The 13131-nt window shown below is 44.4% G+C and overlaps 2 protein-coding genes across 3 annotated transcripts in view; both read right to left on the bottom strand.

Moving 5' to 3' along the window:
- The window catches only part of LOC137372681 (volume-regulated anion channel subunit LRRC8C-like), a 137830-nt gene extending 132778 nt beyond the window's left edge, over window positions 1-5052 (bottom strand). Inside the window, exon 1 of the mRNA XM_068036745.1 lies at window positions 4968-5052. The gene's annotated coding sequence lies outside the window, so the exon portion shown is untranslated. The remainder of the gene's footprint in view (window positions 1-4967) is intronic.
- LOC137372682 (volume-regulated anion channel subunit LRRC8D-like) overlaps window positions 1-5056 on the bottom strand; it is a 104560-nt gene extending 99504 nt beyond the window's left edge. The window contains exon 1 of one of the 2 annotated variants that reach the window (XM_068036746.1): window positions 4968-5056. The gene's annotated coding sequence lies outside the window, so the exon portion shown is untranslated. The remainder of the gene's footprint in view (window positions 1-4967) is intronic. The other variant, XM_068036747.1, reaches the window with a different exon arrangement.
- Window positions 5057-13131: the final 8075 nt, after the last annotated feature.

Genomic DNA, 13131 nt, shown 5'->3' with positions numbered 1-13131 from the left:
TTCAAATCCCACCACAGCAGATGGTGAAATTTGAATTCAATTAATAAATCTGAAATTAAAAATGCTGGTCTGGTGGTTATCATGAAACCATTGTTGTAAAAACACATTTGTTTCACTAACGTCCTTTAGGGAAGGAAATCTGCCACCCTTAACTGGTCTCGCCTACATGTGATTCTAGACCCACAGCAATTTGGTTGACTCTTAAATGCCCTATGAAATGGCCTACTAAGCCACTCAGTTGTATCAAGCAGCTACAAAGTCTAAGAAAAGGAATGAAACTTGACGGAACACCCATCAACTTAGGCACTGGAAACAACGGCAAATCCAGCCCTGTCGACCCTGCAAATTCCTCCTTACTAACATCGGAGGGCTTGTGTCAAAATTGGGAGAGCTGTCCCACAGACTAGTCAAGCAACAGCCTGACATAGTCATACTCACCGAATCATACCTTACAATGTCCCAGACACCACCATCACCATCCCTGTATATGTCCTATCCCACCAGCAGGACAGACCCACCAGAGGTGGTGGCACAGTGGTATACAGTTGGGAGGGCGTTGCCCTGGGGGTCCTCAACATTGACTTCGGACTCGATGAAGTCTCATGGCATCAGGTCAAACATGGGCAAGGAAACCTCCTACTGATTACCACCTACCGCTCCCCAACCGCAACCTCCCACCCCGCCCCTCGGCTGATGAATCAGTGCTTCTCCACATTGAACAATACTTGGAGGAACCACAGAGGGTAGCAAGGACACAGTATATACTCTGGGTGGGGGACTTCAATGACAATCACCAAGAGTAGCTCGGTAGCACCATTACTGACCGAGCTGGCTGTGTCCTAAAGGACATAGCGGCTAGACTGGGTCTGTGGCAGGTGGTGAGGGAACCAACACGAGGGAAAACCTACTTGACCTCATCCTCACCAATCTACCTATTGCAGATGCGTCTGTCCATGACAGTATTTGTAGGAATGACCACCACACAGTCCTTGTGGAGATGAAGTCCTGTCTTCACACTGAGGGTACCCACCATTATGTTGCGTGCACTACCACCATGCTAAGTCACAAAATAATACAGTGCAGAAGAGGCCCTTCGGCCCGTCGAGTCTGCACCGATGCATTAAAGGCACCTGACCGGTCTACCTAATCCCATTTGCCAGCACTTGGCCCATAGCCTTGAATGTTATGACGTGTCAAGTCCTCATCCAGGTACTTTTTAAGAGGCAACCCGCCTCTACCACCCTCCCAGGCAGTGCATTCCAGACTGTCACCACTCTCTGGGTAAAAAAGTTCTTCCTCAAATCCCCCTTGAACCTCCTGCCCCTCACCTTAAACTTGTGTCCCCTCGTAACTGACCTTTCAACTAAGGGGAACAGCTGCTCCCTGTCCATGCCCCTCATAATCTAGTACACCTCGATCAGGTCACCCCACAGTCTTCTCTGCTCCAGCGAAAATAACCCAAGCCTATCCAACCTCTCTTCATAGCTTAAATGGTCCATCCCAGGCACCATCCTGCTGAATGAGATAGATTTCAAACAGATCTAGCAACTCAAAAATGGGTATCCATGAGGCACTGCGGACCATCAGCAGCAACAGAATTGTATTCAACCACAATCTGTAACCTCATGGCCGGGCATATCCCCCACTCTACTCATTTCCATCAAGCAAGGAGACCAACCCTGGTTCAATGAAGAGTGCAGGAAGGTATGCCAGGAGCAGCAACAGGTATACCTAAAAATGAGGTGTCAGCCCAGTGAACCTAAAACACAGGACTACTTGCATGCCAAACAGCAGAAGCAGTATGCAACAGACAGGGCTAAGCGATCCCACAACCAACGGATCAGATCTAAGCTCTGCAATCCTGCCATATCCAGTCGTGAATGGTGCTGGACAATTAAACAACTAACAGCAGGAGGAGGCGCCACAAATATCCCCATCCTCAATGATGGGGGAGCCCAGCACATTAGTGCAAAAGACAAGGCTGAAGGATTTGCATCCACCTTCAGCCAGAAATGCCAAGTGGATGATCCATCTCAGCCTCCTCCAAAGGTCCCCTGCAACACAGATGGCAGTCTTCAGCCAATCCAATTCACTCCACGTGATATAAAGAAATAACTGAAGGCACTGAACACTGCAAAGGCTATGGGCCCTGACAACATTCCGGCAATAGTACTGAAAACTTGAGCTTCAGAACTAGCCACGGCTCTAGCCAAGCTGTTCCAGTACAGCTACAACACTAGCATCTACCCAGCAATGTGGAAAATGTCCTGTACACAAAAAGCAGGACAAGTCTAACCCAGCAATTACCACCTCATCAGTCTACTCTCGATCATCAGCAGAGTGAGGGAAGATGTGATCAACAGTGCCATCAAGCAGCACCTGCTCAGCAATAACCTGCTCACTGATGCTCAGTTTGGGTTCCACCAGGGCCACTCAACTCCTGACCTCATTACAGCCTTTGTCCAAACATGGACAAAAGAGCTGAACTCCAGAGGCGAGGCGAGAGTGACTGCCCTTGACATCAAGGCAGCATTTGACTGAGTATGGCATGAAGAAGCACTAGCAAAACTAGAGTCATTGGGAATCAGGGGGAAAGCTCTCTGCTGGTTGGAGTCACATCTTGCACAAAAGACGACAGTTGTGGTTGTTGGAGGTCAATCATCTCAGTCCCAGGACATCACTGCAGGAGTTCCTCAGGGTGTTGTCCTAGGCCCAACCATCTTCAGTTGTTTCATCAATGACCTTCCCTCCAACATAAGATGAATATAAGTCTTTTAAGTCAGTTATCAGTTTGCACTATGACTTTACTTGGTCTCAAAAGTCTTTTTTTTTTCTAATGAAATGTGCTTTTATTTGTATTCTCTCTCCCCTCCATGTATCTTTGGCGAGCTACCTACGCTCTGCCAATACAGCTTCAATTAGCCATGAAGATACGAGGGTAACTTGTCCCACAGGACATCCCAAAGCTCTTTATAGTCAATGAATGAAGTACTTTTTGAAATATAGTCACTGTTGTTGTAATGTAGGAAATGTGGCAGCCAACTTGAGCACAGCAAGCTCCCGCAAACAGTAATGTGATATTGATCAGATAATCTATTGTTATAATGTTGATTGAGGGATAAATATTGGCCAGGACACCGGGAATAATTCCCCCTCTCGTCTTTGAAATAATGCCCCACAGTCTTTTGTCTCCACCTCAGAAAGCAGACCAGGCTTTGGTTTAACGTCTTATCCAAAAGACAGCACCTCCAACAATGCAGCACTCCCTCAGTACTGCACTGGGGTGTCAGCCTTTCTATTTATGCTCAAGTCCTGGAGTGGGACTTGAACTCGGAACCTTGTGACTTAAAGGCAAGAATGAAAAAGGTAGGCAGACATGAAGTGGGAGTGGCAAAAGTGATCAATGAATTAGCAGATCCTGTCAACTTGTCACTAGGGTTATTTCACATTTTGGTCCAATACATTGAAGGGAGAAAACAAATCCCATCTAAACCAATTTAGTGCCAATACACTTCATGTAACTCAGTCTATCTCCAACTACATTCGCCATTACGCAGCTCTTCCACCAGCAGTGGTTTTCCTTACTGTCTCGTAGTTCAAAACACTCTCCAAAAACACAACCCAAGTATGTAGGAGATCAACCTATAATTAGGCTTAAATGAATGCCATACAAACCTTTCACACTCCCATCATTACCTTTCACTGAAGTCCTAGTCACAACATCACTGCAGTTCACAATACTGACCAAATCAAAAACTAAACTGAATAGTTACAGATATATTGTACTGACAAGCAAGAGGTGCTGAAAAGAAAACATTCAAATGGATTCAGGGCAACTAACCACCCAGGTAGATGATCATCAGAGGTCACCGAATTGTGATGCATTTGCTACCTTATAGTTAGATGTTAAATACAGCAAATACAATGTATTGACAGAAAATAACAACATGTACAAACAACTGAGCCAAAGAAACATTTGCATAGGAACAGGAACAGGCCACTCATCTGCTTGAGCCTGTTGCACTATTCAATGAGACCATTGCTTATCTGCGATCTAACTTCATATGCCTGCCTTTGGCCAGATCCCTCAGCACCTTTGGTTAACAAAAATGTCAGATTTTAAATTAACAATAGATCTAGCATCAATTGCTGTTTGCAGAAGAGAGAGTTCCAAAGTTCCACCACCCTTCAGGTATAGAAGTATTTTCTAATTTCACTCCTTAAAAGTCTGGTTCTAATTTTTTTGACAATATCCCCTAGTCCGAGACTCCCCAGCTAGCAGAAATAGCTCCTCTCTTATCTACCCTGTCTGCTCCCCCGAATATCTTGCAGACTTCGATCAAATCGCCTCTTAATCTTCTAAATTCCATGCAATACAACTGTGGTTGCTGTCATCTCTCCTTGTAATTTAACCCTTGGAGTCCAAGTATCATTCTGGTAAAGCTACACTGCACGCCTTCCAAGGCCAATATATCCTCCCTAATGTGTGTAGTGCAGAGAACTGCTCACAGTACTCCAGGTGTGGTCTAGCCAGGGCTTTGTATAGCTGAAGCATGACTTCTGCCTTCTGTTTATGTTACAGAAGACATATCATTGAACAGAGCTTATAAACTGCAAAAGCAAGGAGGATGTAAGGGCAATTGCCAAATGCATAGAGCACAATTTTTTTTGTAAGAGTGCAGACCAATTCCCTGAGACCATACCAGTTATCTTACAAACAAAATGACATGCAGGCTTTGACAAGGGTATAAAAATCATGGAATTTAGACTGGTGCCCAGGCTAACATGAGTTGGGGGAGACACACACACTTAGTTGGAACACAAGGAGGATGTGAATTATAGGTTCCCTCCCACCACATAGTGCTTATGTTTCCTGTACAATAAAGGAGTAATGAAACATAACTTTAATACTTGGAGCACTGCTGCAAGATTTGGTTCCACACAGAAATGTAGATGTGTTGACTTACTTGGTTAACTGCTATGCAGAATGATCAAGTGCAGCTCACCGTCACCAGATGAGGCTGTCAGAACTCCCGTTCCATTCTGAAATAGATACACATCTGGAGAGTTGTGCTTTTACTTAAAAAGCAGTGCCAGAGGGCAGGATACCTAAAAATACAGAAAACTCTTCTGTTTAAACACCATTTAAATTTTTTCTATTAAAAAAAATCCCAGTTGACACTTCAATATTTACATGCTTCTGTCACTGGTACAATATTTGGTTAAAAAAAAAGGCAGTTACATATTTCACAAAAGTAGTTATAATGTTACTTATAATTTTCAGTTATTTACTCACAAACAAAATGCTACATGCTATGATTGTGCTACTGTTAGCACAACCCTATCAAACACGAAATTGCACCCACCATATAGAACATTGCAGGATCCACAATATAGGATTACAGCCTTCATAATGTCTGCTTGCTCCTGCAGCAAGTCTTATAATGCTTGTAATATATGCAGGTGGGACCATCAAGCTTCCTGTGCACTCACAATCTAGTTGTGGTTTCAAGTTTCACTCCAGAAACTTCAGCACATAATCTCTAGACTGACACTCTAATGCAGTAAGGAGGGAGCACTGCACTGTCGGAGGCGCCATCTTTCGGATAAGACGTAAAACCTAGGTCCTCTACTGCCCTCTCAGGTGTATGTAAAAAAAAATCCCATGGCGTTATTCAAAGAGCAGGGGAGTTCTGTCCAGTTTTGCTTCAACCATCATCACGAAAATAGATTGGGAGAATAAATTTCTGCACAAATATTCCATGATTCCCAAAGCTAAACAAATGAAACTCAGGACATCAGAAGGATGAGAAACAGAATACAGTAGAAAACACTAAGTTGGAAAAATGATAAAATGTATGTCAACGCCAATGTTACAAGTGTAGAATGGTTTCATTTTTCTCATCTTTCTTGTATCTAAACCAAAACAAACTACCTTATCAGCCATTTTAACAAGGGAAACCTGCAGAATGTTAAAAAATAAAGGAAAACCATTTTAGTGAGGGGAAATAATAGTACAAGCTCCTGTTTTAGATGGCACCAGGATATATGGTTAAAACTCATAAATTATGTGTTAGCCATGGCTCAGTAGGTCCCCTGCTCTGGTCTCTGGAGGCAGACGATTGTGGGTTCAAGTCCCACCCCACAATCTTGACCAGTACTGAGACAGTGCTGTACTGTTAGAGGTGCTGTCCTTCAGATGAGACATATGCCCTCTCAAATGTATGCAAGAGATCCCATGGCACTGTATCAAAGAACAGGGAAGTTCTCCCCAGTGACCTGGCCAAGACTTATCCCTCAATCAACATCAGTAAAGCAGATTATCTGGCCATTATCACAGTGCTGTTGACAGAGGATCAGAGTTTCTCTCTCCACAGATGCTACCAGACCTGCTAAGTATTGCTAACATTTTCTGCTTTAGTTTCAGACTTACAGCATCCACCCTATTTTGTTTTTGTATCACATTGCTGTATCTGGGAGTTTGCTGTGTTTCCTACATTGTAACAAAGTCAACACTTACAAAAAGTGCTTCCATTGGCTGTAGAGTGCTTTGGGACATCCTGAGGTCATGAAAGGTGCTATATAAATGCAAGTTATTTCTTTCTACTGTGGCCAACTCTGCTGTCCTATGGATAAAAATACCTGGTAATGTTATGGGGAGCAGAAAGGACAAACGACTTATCCAATGCATTATCAGTTATGGCAATGAGCATTCTTTTTTTATTCTTTCATGGGATGTGGAGGTCGGTGGCTAGGCCAGCATTTGTTGCCCATCCCTAATTGCCTTTGAACTGAGTGGCTTTCTAGGCCATTTCAGAGGGCAGTTAAGAGTCAACCACATTGCTGTGGGGCTGGAGTCACATGTAGGCCAGACCAGGTAAGGACAGCAGATTTCCTTCCCTAAAAGGACATTAGGCGAACCAGATGGGTTTTTACAATAGTTTCAGGGCACATTACTGAGACTAGCTTTCAGCTCCCGATATTATTTAATTAATTAATTGAATTTAAATTCCACCAGCTGCCTTGGTGGGATTTGAGCCTGTGATCCCAGGACATTATCGTCGGCCTCTGGATTACTAGTTAAGTTATTTTTTACCACTTCTCACCAGCAGTAAAGCACAATGCGGGATTGTAAAAATTCACATGGCATCAACTTGAACAGTGAAAAATGCCCAACAGTACATTTATACCTTCTGTCCACTGCTCTACACCAAAACGGAGCATCATAAACAATATATGGAGAATCTTCTGGACTTAGATTCTCTGGCATGGGGACATTTCCAGGACCCGACCCTGATGGCGTTAGAGTTCTGCCCACGTGCACGATCTTCCAATTAACAGGCTACCTCCGCCATCCAATTAGACAGGAGGGACAAAGGGAGCACGTGAAGCCGAGTGGCCGGCAGCCTCACCTGGAGAGGTGGACTCTGCCGCTGTATTTAGGAGAATGTTTCTGCAATTTAAAAATTAAGTTTGGCCAAAGCTGAGAGGCCATCATTGTGGAGAGGGAACCCCTCCACAGGACGGCCTACAGCCTGGGCTGTGACCCTCTGATCCCTGCAGCTCTGGATGGGAGGATTTAAAAGGAGGAGTCAATGGCACATCCCTCACCACCGCCACCCCACCACTGGCCTGCCCCCGAGAGGCCGCCTCCAGGCACCTGCTGGGCTTCGACCTCAGTGGGTAGCCCATCAGCAAGATCTCGGCAGCCTCACCAACTTACTCCCAAGTGGGGGGTTTAACTATCATTAATTGCTGCTGCTGGGCTGGTCTGACCCCAGCTCTGGCAAGATCACTCAGAGGCACGCAATCATCGGGGAGCTGCCCCAATGCAAGATTTTCTAATTTTGCTCCCAGGTCTGGCTTTAAAATGACCAGAAATGAATAAGAATATTTACTTTGAACTTATTATCTGCTCCTGTCATTGTGTTTATTGAATTGTGTATGTTAGGGTTTTTTAAGAAAAAGTTCACCGATTTACACAGGACGGAGAAGATTCTGCCCATTGTGCAAAGGTGAAGTATAGGTGGCAGTGAGAGCAATTGGACATAAATGAATTACAACTAACATACCTGTAAGGTGTACTAACTGAAACAAAACCTTTCCCATCATTATTGTGCCAAATAAACCCACTAATGACACTGAATTTGTTTTAAAATGCCAAGTGTTAAATATACAGGTTGGTCACCTGGGGAACCCATGGATTGGGTGGGAGTACAGGAGAAGAGTGGTTACATGGCTGGGAGTCAATATGCCTTTTCCCTTTAGAAATGCTGTCTGACCTTCTAGGTAATTTGCAGCATTTGTTGCTTTATTGCAGATATCCAGCAGTTGCAGTTTTAATATATATATATAAAAAGAGTGACTTTTATTTATCGCATCGTTCATTTTCCCAACTTTCCACAGAACATAGGAACAGATAGGAGCAGGAGTAGGCCATTCAGTCCTTCAAGCCAGCTCCATCATTCAATGAGATCATGGCTGATCATAGAAAGTTTACAGCACAGAAAGAGGCCACTTGGCCCATTGCATCAACGACAGCTGAAAAACGAGCCACCCAGCCTAATCCCAATCCAGCATTTGGTCCGTAGCCCTTTAGGTTACGGTATTTGAGGTGTATATCCAGACACCTTTTAAATGAGCTGAGGCTTTCTGTCTCTATTACCCTTTCAGGCAGTGAGTTCCAGACCCAAACCACCCTCTGAGTGAAAAAACTTCTCCTCATGTCCCCTCTAATCTTTCTACCAATCACTTTAAATCTATGCTCCCTAGTCACTGACCTCTTTGCTAAGGTAAACAGGCCCTTCACATCCACTCTATCCAGGCCCCTCATAATTTTGTACATTTCAATCAAATCTGCCCTCAGCCTTCTCTGTTCCAAGGAGAACAACACCAACCTATCCAATCTTTCCTCATAGCTGCAATTTTCCAGTCCCAGCACCATCCTTGTAAATCTCCTCTGCACCTTCTCTACACGGACTGCTGCAGTATCTGAGGAGTCACGAATGGTGCTGAACATTGTGCAATCATCAGCGAACATCCCCACTTCTGACCTTATGATTGAAGGAAGGTCATTGATGAAGCAGCTGAAGATGGTTGGGCCTAGGACACTACCCTGAGGAACTCCTGCAGTGATGTCCTGGAGCTTAGATTATTGACCTCCAACAACCACAACCATCTTCCTTTGCGCTAGTTTTGACTCCAGCCAGCAGAGGGTTTTCCACCCGATTCCCATTGACCTCAGTTTTGCTAGGGCTCCTTGATGCCATACTCGGTCAAATGCTGCCTTGATGTCAAGGGCAGTCACTCTCACCTCACCTTTTGAGTTCAGCTCTTTTGTCCATGTTTGAACCAAGACTGTAATGAGGTCAGGAGCTGAGCGGCCCTGGCGGAACCCAAACTGAGCGTCACTGAGCAGGTTATTGCTAAGCAAGTGCCGCTTGATGGCACTGTTGATGACACCTTCCATCACTTTACTGATGAGTAATAATTCCTCCTTAATACTTCCTCCCTATGTTCATCACATCCAATACTTCACACCCTTCTTCCTTGACTATGATATCTGCATCGTCCCCCTTTTTTTGTGAAGACAGGCACAAATTATTCATTAAAAACCATACCAACATCTTCCGCCCCTACACATAGGCTACCTTTTTGGTCTTTTATGAACCCTACTCTCTTCTTAGTTATCCCCTTACTCCTAATGTATTGATAAAACATCTTTGGGTTCAACTTGATTTTGGTTGCCAATATTCTTTCATGTCCTCTCTTAGCTTTCCTAATTTCCTTTTTGATTTCACTCCTCCACTGATCATCTACTTCAACACCATTTTCCTGCACTATCTCATAACCCTTGATGTTTTTAATATGTAGAAATCTATTGTTCTCAGTCTTGAACATACTCAACGACTGAGCCTCCACAGCCTTCTTTGGAAAATTCCAAAGACTCACCACCCTCTGAGTGAAGAAATTCCTCCTCATCTCAGTCCTAAATGGCCTGCCCTTATTTTGAGACTGCATCCCCTAGTTCTAGACTCCCCAGCCAGGGGAAACGTCCTTCCTGCACTTACCCTGTCGAGCCCCATAAGAATGTCGATTGTTTGAATGAGATCACCTCTCATTCTTTTAAACTCCAGAGAATAAAGGCCCAGTCTATTTAATCTCTCCTCACAGGACAATTCCTCCATCCCAGGAATTATTTTGGTGAACCTTCATTGCACTCCCTCTATGGCAAGTATTTCTTTCCTTAGGTAAGGAGACCAAAACTGCACATAATACTCCAGGTGCAGTCTCACCAAGGCTCTATATAATTGCAGTAAGGCATCTTTACTCCTATACTCAAATCCTTTTGTAATAAAGGCCAGCATACCATTTGCTTTCTTAATTGCTTGCTGTACCTGCATATTAGCTTTGTTAGCATAATCTCATTACAAAGTTTTGCCATTTTAAATGCATGTTTACCGATCACAAGTTGCACTGTTTTTTCCTCATATAATGGGGGGTGATTTAATGGTGGGAGCAGGGGGGGAGATGTGGTGGTGGTACTGTGCGGTGAACCTGGAGGTTAGTGCAGTTAATGGCTTTTCAACCTAGCCACGACATTTGCCTCGGACTTCTGGGTTTCTTGACCAATTAGCATATGCGGACATGTTGATGGCCGAGTCAATTTATTAAATTTATTTCAAGGAACACTGCAAATTTGATGGATGGGAGGTGGGCTGGAGTGGGGGGGGGGGGGGGGGGGGGAGGGAGAGGGATGGGGAAAAAAAAAAAAGAGAGGAAGCAACTGGCTTTACGAAGTCCCAATGTGCAAGGCTGCACCTCACTTCAAAGATGCCTTCATTAGACCTGTTGCTGCAGTCTTTAAGGGCCCACAGGGAGATACTCTTCCCTACCAACAGGACGAAGCCGTCTGCCACAGAGAGCAAGAGCACGCGGCTGGAGATTGGCTGAGGAGGTGAGTGGTACGAGTGTGGTGCTTATGGAATTTTTTTACCTGTCATTCTTTTCAGCCGCTTCAATTGCCGCTCTGCTCTCATCTTATTTTCACTGGTGAATTCCAGTAAGCCCAGGAAATATGTGCACCCACAGTTAAAGTTGAAAACCCCTTGTTAGAAAAGATTTTAATCACTCATTAACATATTTAAATTAACAACCTGCCTCTCCCGAGGAGAATAGTGTAGAACTTCAAAAGGACATAGACAATTGGTGGAATGGGCAGACAGGTGGCAGATGAAGTTCAATGCAGAGAAATGTGAAGTGATTCTTGCACACCGTCTGCTGTGCTGCATTTAAATGCAGAAGTTGGCAGGTTGAAGCCAGCTTCCCAACGTGCTGTCAATTTCAGCGCTTGCAACCTCCCTACCTGCTACTAAACCCACTCACTTTGAAGTTAAAATTCACCCCCCCCACCCCCCCTGACCTCTTTACATGTTACACTGCTCATCTTCTCATAGGCAACAGAGCTGTCTTAACGCACATTCGTGTCCCAATTATGAATCCTGCACTTATTTGCTTGGTTTCAATGCCAGTTTAACATAGAGTTTACAATCAGACTCAAGCAGGAGAAATGCTGGACAGGATAGATGCATTCCTCATTCTTCCTCTTCTCCTGAAGCAGTGGCTCATGCGACACTTGCCAGCCTTCAGGGCATCATGCAAGCGGCAATGACGCACAAGAGCATGGACAGTGAGCATTAGCATGTTAAGGGCGGCACAGTGGCGCAGTGGTTAGCACCGCAGCCTCACAGCTCCAGGGACCCGGGTTCGATTCCAGGTACTGCCTGTGTGGAGTTTGCAAGTTCTCCCTGTGTCTGCGTGGGTTTTCTCCGGGTGCTCCGGTTTCCTCCCACAAGCCAAAAGACTTGCAGGTTGATAGGTAAGTTGGCCATTATAAATTGTCACTAGTTTAGGGAGGTGGTAGGGAAATATAGGGACAGGTGGGGATGTTTGGTAGGAATATGGGATTAGTGTAGGATTAGTATAAATGGGTGGTTGATGTTCGGCACAGACTCGGTGGGCCGAAGGGCCTGTTTCAGTGCTGTATCTCTAATCTAAAAAAATCAATGGGTGAGGCATCACAGCCAAGTGTTATTTTGCATTCACAAGCTTGCACTTTTTCTCCTTTACCCCCGCCGCCCCCCGCCCCCACACCGCCCCTCCCCCTCAGCTGTGGCACACATGGTTCATTTCCCAATCCCTATGTGGGAACCCCAATATCAAGTTGTAATGATATAAAAACAAGAAATGCTGGACATACTCAGCAGGTCTGGTAGCATCTGTGGAGAGAGAAGCAGAGTTAACATTTCAGGGCAGTGAACCTTCCTCAGAACACAGTGCTTATAGTTGTTGTGCATTTCAAAGCAAACTCAAATCAACAGATCTATGTTCCACATACAACACTATTGTGCATTTCAAATCAGATTCAAATCGCCTTTTAATGACGATATAGATAATGTGGCATTGGGACCTTTTCTCCTTGAATAGTGCACTTATTTATTCATTACACAAGTCCATTAGCCAGAGTACACAGCTGCCAAATACTTGCTTTTATTCGAGCGAGTGACTGCTCTACCATTGGTGCCAGATTTGGTTGCTGGAAGACTGCGCTTTGAAACTAAACAGCAGATTAGTTCACGTACCATTTTCAGAGATCAAAAGAGAGCTTTTAACACGCAACAGCCGGAGGCTTGTGTTTTTCAACACGAGTTAAAGCTTCTGATGTTATATGTTCCAGGTTCCAACCTTACATCAAAAGATTTCGCTTAAACTCTGCTATCCAAGAGAGTTGTGAAATTAAATGCCCTCGATTACCACTGTGATTATTAGAATTGCAATTCCAATTATTGTTTAAGATGCAATTTCTTCAAATACTAAACGTGTCACAATTCTGGAAGAAATAAAATCTCCTTATGCAAAACCATCCACTCACTTCACTGGCAATTCCCCTTTCAAAGACTTTTTTTTGGGCTAGCCAGACCTCACATACAGAAGGAGTTTACAAACCAAGCTACCAAGAAATCCGTACAGAGATTTTGTTTACCAGAGATGGAGTACATCATCCAGTCCCTCAAGCCTGTTCCACCATTCAATTAGATCATGGCTGTGCAAGGGACACAACTGCAGTGCAAA

The sequence above is a fragment of the Heterodontus francisci genome, chromosome 8 (assembly GCF_036365525.1).
Source record: "Heterodontus francisci isolate sHetFra1 chromosome 8, sHetFra1.hap1, whole genome shotgun sequence".
In the NCBI taxonomy this organism is placed as follows: Eukaryota; Metazoa; Chordata; class Chondrichthyes; order Heterodontiformes; family Heterodontidae; genus Heterodontus; species Heterodontus francisci.
Note: the sequence above shows the minus strand (reverse complement) of the source record. Positions and strands in the feature narration are given on the sequence as shown.